Genomic DNA, 7,363 nt, shown 5'->3' with positions numbered 1-7,363 from the left:
TGCCAGCGGGTCACCCAAGTCAATCGAACGATTCGAGCCACTGGCGAGAGACGGGTCACCCTTACTTTATGCATGTTTTCTCGTATTAATTTCGCTATCGAGCCCTCAACCCAAGCGATAGCAAGGGGTCAGGCCTCACTCGAGGGCCAGCAAGAGTGCCTTTTCAGTAGACATTCTCTATGCCCGACCCCTCCTCATCTTAAAAAGATAGAGGCAAGGTGTGTGGAAACAAACATTGAATAAAACTAGTCAGACTGCAAGAAACCTACACCCCAGTAGCTACGGCATTTTTGCTCACTAGCGTGATCAGAGCATTTGTTCCCACACCCCGAGCTTTAGCCTCCGCCTTCCTAGGAAGGGTTTGGAGGGGCCCACCTATGGAATCTCCATCGAGGAGAGGCTAGCAAGTCGCCTAGGTTGATCGGATGGCTTGGGCCACTGCCGAGAGATGGGTAAGGAGCAGTGGGATGCTCCATGTAGGTTACGCCAGCTCCATCATGAACGATGGACCTAGACCACACACGGACATATCCGGTAAGAGCTCCTCAAACCCGTCACTCGAGCCATCGAGGCAACTTTACCAACCCACTTTTCTTTTCCAAGTACATGATCATTCATTCATCCATACTCATACATGCATTCATACATTCATTCGCACATTCATCCATACATTCATCCCACGCATCCAAGCATTGTATATGCAATTGCTGCATCACAACGCTTCGCATTGTGTGATGAAGTGGTAGTCGTCCAATTCAATATGAGCAGCGATTGATCGAGGTTCGAAGGCTGGCCCACAAAGGGCTCAAGACCACCTCACGACAAACAGATCTAGGGGAGAAAAATTTAGATGAGCCCTAGCGGCCTTGCCCAACCATGCTTAGAAGCAGACAGGGACATCTAGACCTTTCTCGTTCGATCCTAACCTCGAGCCAAGCCCACAAAATCTCCATCGAGGAGAGGCTAGTGGGCCACCTGAGTCGCTCTCTGGAGCAACATGGGCATCTATCGAGAGGTAGGTTAAGGAGCAGTGGAATGCCACTAAGGGCTATGCTGACCCCATCAGCAAACAACGAACCTGGATTCCACTCGAACAAGCCCATTAGCGAGCTCACTGAGCACAACACTTGAGCCATCGAGGCAAGTGTCGTTAGCTCAACCCCTTCGATTGCAGAAACTATAGACAGGGTGACACATGAAATTTGGCTGACCCCTACCAAGCCCAATGAGGCTCGAGGGCTTGAGCCGCTTGACCCTAGCTCAAGAATCCAATTTACTAGGGTTTGAGGGCCGGCCGTGAAGGGATTGAGGCCGCCTCAGATTGAACAGAGCTAGGAGAGAAAACGTAGATGAGCCCCAGTGGCCTTTGCCCAACCTACTTAGAAGCAGATAGGGTCATCTCAACCTTCTCATTCAATCCTAACCTTGAGCCAAGCCCACAGAATCTCCATCGAGGAGAGGCCAGTGGGCCACTTGAGTTGCTCTCTGGAGCAACACGGGCATCTACTGGGAGGCAGGTTAAGGAGCAGTGGAATGCCACATGAGGGCTATGCTGACCCCATCACGAATGATAGATATGGATTCCACTCGAACATGCCCGTTAGCGAGCTCACCAAGCATGTCACTCGAGCCATTGAGGCAAGTGACATTAGCTCAACCCCTCCGGTTGTAGAAACCACGGATGGGGTAATGATCACAAAGACGAGCCAGCCCTCAACCAGACCCCCGCTACGTGTGGGGGCTCAAGGAAAGTTGGACTCACATGGAGATCGAACGTACGATTATAGAACGATGGCTCAGATCCTAGGGAGAGGGTACGTACGAAAACAAGAGACGCTTTCTCCTACTAGTTTTGCAATCCTCTCCTCGATCTTTAGTGACACCCGACCCCAGCAACGGCAACAGGTCAAGTCTCGCTTAGGGGTAGATAAGGGTATATGTACACCCTTTCTGAAATAGTTGTCGTGCCCGACCCTTTCCTCGTGTTAAAAAACCTAGTGGCAAGGTTCACAAAAATGAATGACTAGGCAAGGCTGGTCGGGCTGCAAGAAGCCTATGTCCTAGTGGCTATGGCACTCTTGCTTACCAGCCTGATCAGAGTTTCCCTCCTACACCTCAAAAATTCTATGGTCTTAACAAATGGAAGGGTCAGAACACATTAACCCCTTTTCACACATAAAAAGCGACAAAAAAATAGATTTGATCAAACAAAATGACAAGTTTGTTTAAATGATACACAGAGGGCAGAACTTGTCTAATTATGACAAAAATGATCATCCAACCTATCTAACTATCTAGCCCCTTTGGGGAGAACTACATCTTCTATTCTATCTGCCAGGTCCCGCAAAAGGGGAGCCACTACCGCTTCCATCTCCACTAGCTTGTTGACTTCATAGCTAGGCACGTAGCCATGGCTCATCATCTCCAGATCGATGTTGTCCACATAATAAGAATGAGCAATCACAAAGGACTGATTGACCCTAGCACAAAGGGCATTCCTCTTGAGCTAGCACACCTGAGACGTGATCTCAACGACACGGGCCACGAGTGAGCTGGTCCCTTCTGACCGCACCAGCTCAAGGTCATCGCATACCACTCCGAAGGTGGTGCTTAGGATACCGAGCTCGTCTCTCTTCGCCTGAAGATTCCTCCTTGCCTCGATGAGGTCCACGGATAGCTCGGTAGAAATGCTCTCGACCTCCAGCTTCTAGGTCATCGCATTTTTGAGCTTGGCCTAGAGGGAGCTGAACTTCTACTGTGCGTCGTCACACTCTTGGCAGGCTAGGACATGCTCTTGGAAGGTCTGGTCATGCTCCTCGCAAGCCACGCCATGCTCTGAGTAGAGCCTCTCTGTGGTTTGGAGCAACTCAACCCACTCCTTGCATAGCTGAGCGACTGCCGCGGCATCCAGGTTCGCCCTCTTCTCTAGGGCCGCGAGCTTCTCCTTAGCCCCTAGCTTTAGCTCCCTTTCCTTCTCAACCTCAGCTAGAAGGTCAAGGATACGCTGGTGAGTCTTGGTGTCCTTCTAGAGCAGCTCGTCCCGCGCCTTCCCGACCTTGGCGGCCTCCTCATCATCCCTCTATGACCTCACCGATAGGGCCTTGAATGCCTTCTCAGCCTTGTCAGTGTCTCAACGGGCCTTGGCCACCCACGACCAAAGACTATTTGCCTCCTCGGTGAGGGTGGTCAGCTGGGCCACCCTCTATTGTGTAGCAACAAGTTGAGTGGTCACCTCCCCGCGTAGCCACACCTCCTCGACTATGTGGTCCAAGGAACCAAGACTTCCCCTGGCTATGAGCTATGAGGGACTATAGGGAGACGATGGTTAGAATACAAAAAATATATAGAGAAAGAAAAGGGCAAGAAGCAGGATCAAGCAAATACCTGGCTAGAGGGATCGACAACATTGCGCAAGGAACCCCTGGCATGGTCCAAGGCTTCAAGCACGGATGCGATCCTGACATCAAGGCTCTCCCGCTCCATGCTCCCTACGGCGTTGTCAAGAGTGAAAAGCGTCAACACCGAATCCTGTAGGTCCACCCACTGGAGTAGGGGCTCACCCCATGTGGGCAAGCTGCTGCCCACCGATGTTAGGGCCAGGGATGACTCTCCGCTGGCTCCAAGTGCTGCTGGCCCCTCTTGCCATGACATCGCCACCAAGGGACCCCCTCTGGTGATGGAAGGGGTCAGCGGTCTGGATGCCGACCCCTCTCCTAGCACCATGACTCCTGAGGACCTCTCGGCCACATCCTCCTCCATTCGGCCCACACCAAGCACCATCACTTGGGCTGCCGATGGCATGGGTTGCGCTGGTGCCTCAGGAACCACCACGGTTGCATCCGGCTATGACCCGCCTATCATAGCCGCTGCCACCTCCACCTACGTCGGTAGGGTCATGGCCGACTACGTCGCGCCCACCACAGTTAGCCCCATGACCATGGTCGGTAGCCCCATCGACCCCATCATCGGTAGTGGTATCACGGCCATCGTGGGCAGCTCTGTGACCTCCGAAGGTGCCCCTTGAGCCCCCACACCCGCTCGTCCCATCGAGGGCATAGGCGCTACCATGGGCAGCGTCCAACTGACCGACGATGGGGTCACACTAGCGCCGCTCCTGCCTAAAATGGGCATGACACTAGCTAATGACTGCCACCTCAATTGGAGGGCAACACTCTTCTTCGGTGCTAGTGCCAAAGGATTACACTGCCTACCGACGCTGCAAGGGACGAAAAGCATAAGTCACGATGAAATATGACTAAAACAGGAAAAAATAAAGGAACTAACAACTCACCTCAGCACCATCGGGTGGCTAATGCGTTTGGGGGTGAACCCCCCGACCTTTGCTCCACCTCATCGGAATGAGGCCATTTCAAGCCCTCCCCCTACTCCTAGGCAAAAGGACTCGCTCCCCTTTGTTCTTAGGGTGCGACGGTGGAGCTACCCACCTCCGCTAGCACCTCAGGCATGATGGCAGAGCTGCCAGCTCCTGTTAGCTCCTAGGGTAGGCTGACAGCATGGCCCACCTCCATCGGCTCTCTGGATGTAGCCTCCAATCCATGGAATGGGAAGGTTCATGACGCCTACAAGGATGAACTGATACCTGTCAGTGCATCCTCGTTCTCTAGGTGATCCCACTAGATATCATCGACTACCTCATCATCGTCTCTGTCATCATCATCATCACTATTAGTGTCCTCCCCTCGTTCCTGCGCCTACAGCTTCTGTTGCTTCTTCTTCCTCTTGTCCTCCTTCACCTTCCTTAGCCGCTTGCCCTTGGCACGATTCACCATCCTCATGACCGAATCCCTTGGCAACGGTGCTGGGTGATCCATGAGGATGAGGTCCCTCGGCTGGTCCCACCCCTCTCAAAGTCAATATCAAGGGGTTGGGAAATCAATTGAATAGAAGGCAAAACTTCTGAAGGCGATGTAGCCTAACTCTAGCTGCATCAGAGGATGCCCCAGCACCAGGTAGATGAAATCGAGGGGGCACCCGCATCATCCCACAAAGGCTCCATTGTATCCTTGATGCGTTGTGCAATCTCAAAGTTGGGGAGCGCCCCCTCGACAAGCATCATTCTATTGAATGATGCCACAAGCGCCATCACGTATAGCAGGAGCGCGCGTGTCATGACCGACGCCACCCTCCTTGCATGGTAGGCCCCAATGATGCCTGACCCCTTCAGGTCATTCTCCTTCAGGATGTGGATGGTAGTGATGTGGTCCTAGATCCTCTTCTTGTCCTTCTCTGGGATGCCCCACTTCCTCCATGACTCTGGGGCCTCTTTGATTAGGCACCCGGTGAACTCCGGTAGAGGGGCGGTAGCATCGTTCTTGAGTTAGAACCACTATGAGTGCCACCCCTTGTTGGATGTCAATAGCTGCATGGATGAGTACTCACCGACCTGATTGTTCTAGAGTTGGACGCCGGCGCACCCCATCAACATATGCAAGTCCTGCCTACCACTCTTCTCCCTTTTCTTCTTGAGGGTGATGGTGAGGAAGTACCTCCACAAGTTGAAGTGGGGGCTGATCCCTAGGAATTGATGCACAGGGGGAGGGCTCCACCTTGATTGACCCTAAGGCTATGAGCTTCGTGTCGCCCGACCCTTGGGGGAGGGAACCACCTCACCCGGCCTCTAGGGGAGGGCTCTGCCTCGCCCAACCCCAAGGCCGCATGCTCTGCCTTGCCTGATGGATACCCATACCGCCACCAACCACTCTAGGTCCAAGTGTATGGTCCTAGGTCAAAGCTCTGACACCATGGAAGAGACCGGCATGCCCTGATATAACCCATGGCCATGATGGGCCATACCTAGGGATTCACATCAGGAACAACATCGGGCATACTGGTGCTATTCTGCCTAACCCCCATATGAACACTGACAAGTGCATCTGTTCACCACAACATCCGCTAGGATGGAGTGGAGCGCCATGACTGGCAGATGACTCCTGCGCATGGCACTAGTGATGGATAGGGCCGCGATGTGGAGCTATCCCTATTGATGTCTACAAGGTCGATAGGACCCACATAAAGGAAGAGAAGGACCCGGCGATCCTGAAGGACTTCTTCTCCCTCTCGTTCTCCTCTTTCCCTCTATTGTAACCCATGCTTTCCATTGGCCTATAAAAGGGAAAGCAGGACATCCCATGAAGTGCATTGACTCATCTAACCATGAATAGGTCCAATCTGATCGAATCACCCTGAACCGATCAGAACATGATATGAGCACTCGGTTGAGCAGCAACCGAGCTCTTAGCACCCATTCATTTCCTTTCCACCGGAGACTTGGGACCTATCCCTCTCTCACCCATTTGTAACCCCTACTACAAACTTTTAGTGCTAATAACACCAGCAGCAGCGACGAACTAGACATAGGGACATTCTGCCTGAACCAGTATAAACCTCGTGTCCTCTAAGCACACCATCCAGGCCAGACGCACAATATTAGAAATTTACTAGTCGGTGGCAACTCGAAACACCAACATCCAGCATCTCCACATTTGGCCATCGCGTTGAGCAACCATGACAACAACCAGCTTGGGGAAAAGGCATCCCCCATGTATCTAGATAAGTATTTCTTTTCCTTTTATCATTTTTAGTTTGCTTTATATATATTAGAAAAAAGATGAATAACTAAAAACAAAGTAAAAGTTATCTTTATAGAAATATATATAGTTATAATGTGTGATCTAAAAATGAAAACAAAATAAAAAGGTGTGTCTAGTTTGCTTTAATTTGTTTTAAGAGCTGAATAAAATAAAAAGGACTCTGAACATAATCTCTTAAAATGGAAATGATGAATAGTTGCTCTATTGTAATTCCTTTCAAGTACCTAGTTTTCAGCATTGAATTCTCTCGAGTTTTGGATAAAACTATTTTGATATAAGGATTTACTCTGAACTTGAAACTTGTGGGTAGCATATGCTTGATCTAAGTCTAGGTAATTGATGGATATGATATGAGAAGGTATGAGCTATTGTTTATCTTATTCCAAGTGACACTAAAGTTCTATAGATTTATCTTTTGAAAAACAAAAAAATGCTACATGATGAGTTCCTATATGATAAAGCTTGAATTCCCACCAGATCCATACATGTTATTTAGGCTAAGAAAACTTCCACATATATGCTAATTGCTTTTGCATTGAGTTTTGTCAAGCTTTGTTGATCCTTATGAGAGGTTTGTCATGCTCTTAAAATCAAGATCAGTACACACCACCCAAATATGCACTACTCCTACACTGGGGGTAGGTGCAAAAACATGCCTTCCATCTAGATCCACCCAAAAATATTCTACTCCTACACTAGGAGTGACCACCAAAAACATGCTTGATAGGTTTTCCATCCACCAAATAAATGCT

Source organism: Miscanthus floridulus, chromosome 1, assembly GCF_019320115.1.
Source record: "Miscanthus floridulus cultivar M001 chromosome 1, ASM1932011v1, whole genome shotgun sequence".
Classification (NCBI taxonomy): domain Eukaryota; kingdom Viridiplantae; phylum Streptophyta; class Magnoliopsida; order Poales; family Poaceae; genus Miscanthus; species Miscanthus floridulus.
The sequence above is the reverse complement of the archived record's forward strand: the minus strand, read 5'-3'. Positions refer to the sequence as shown.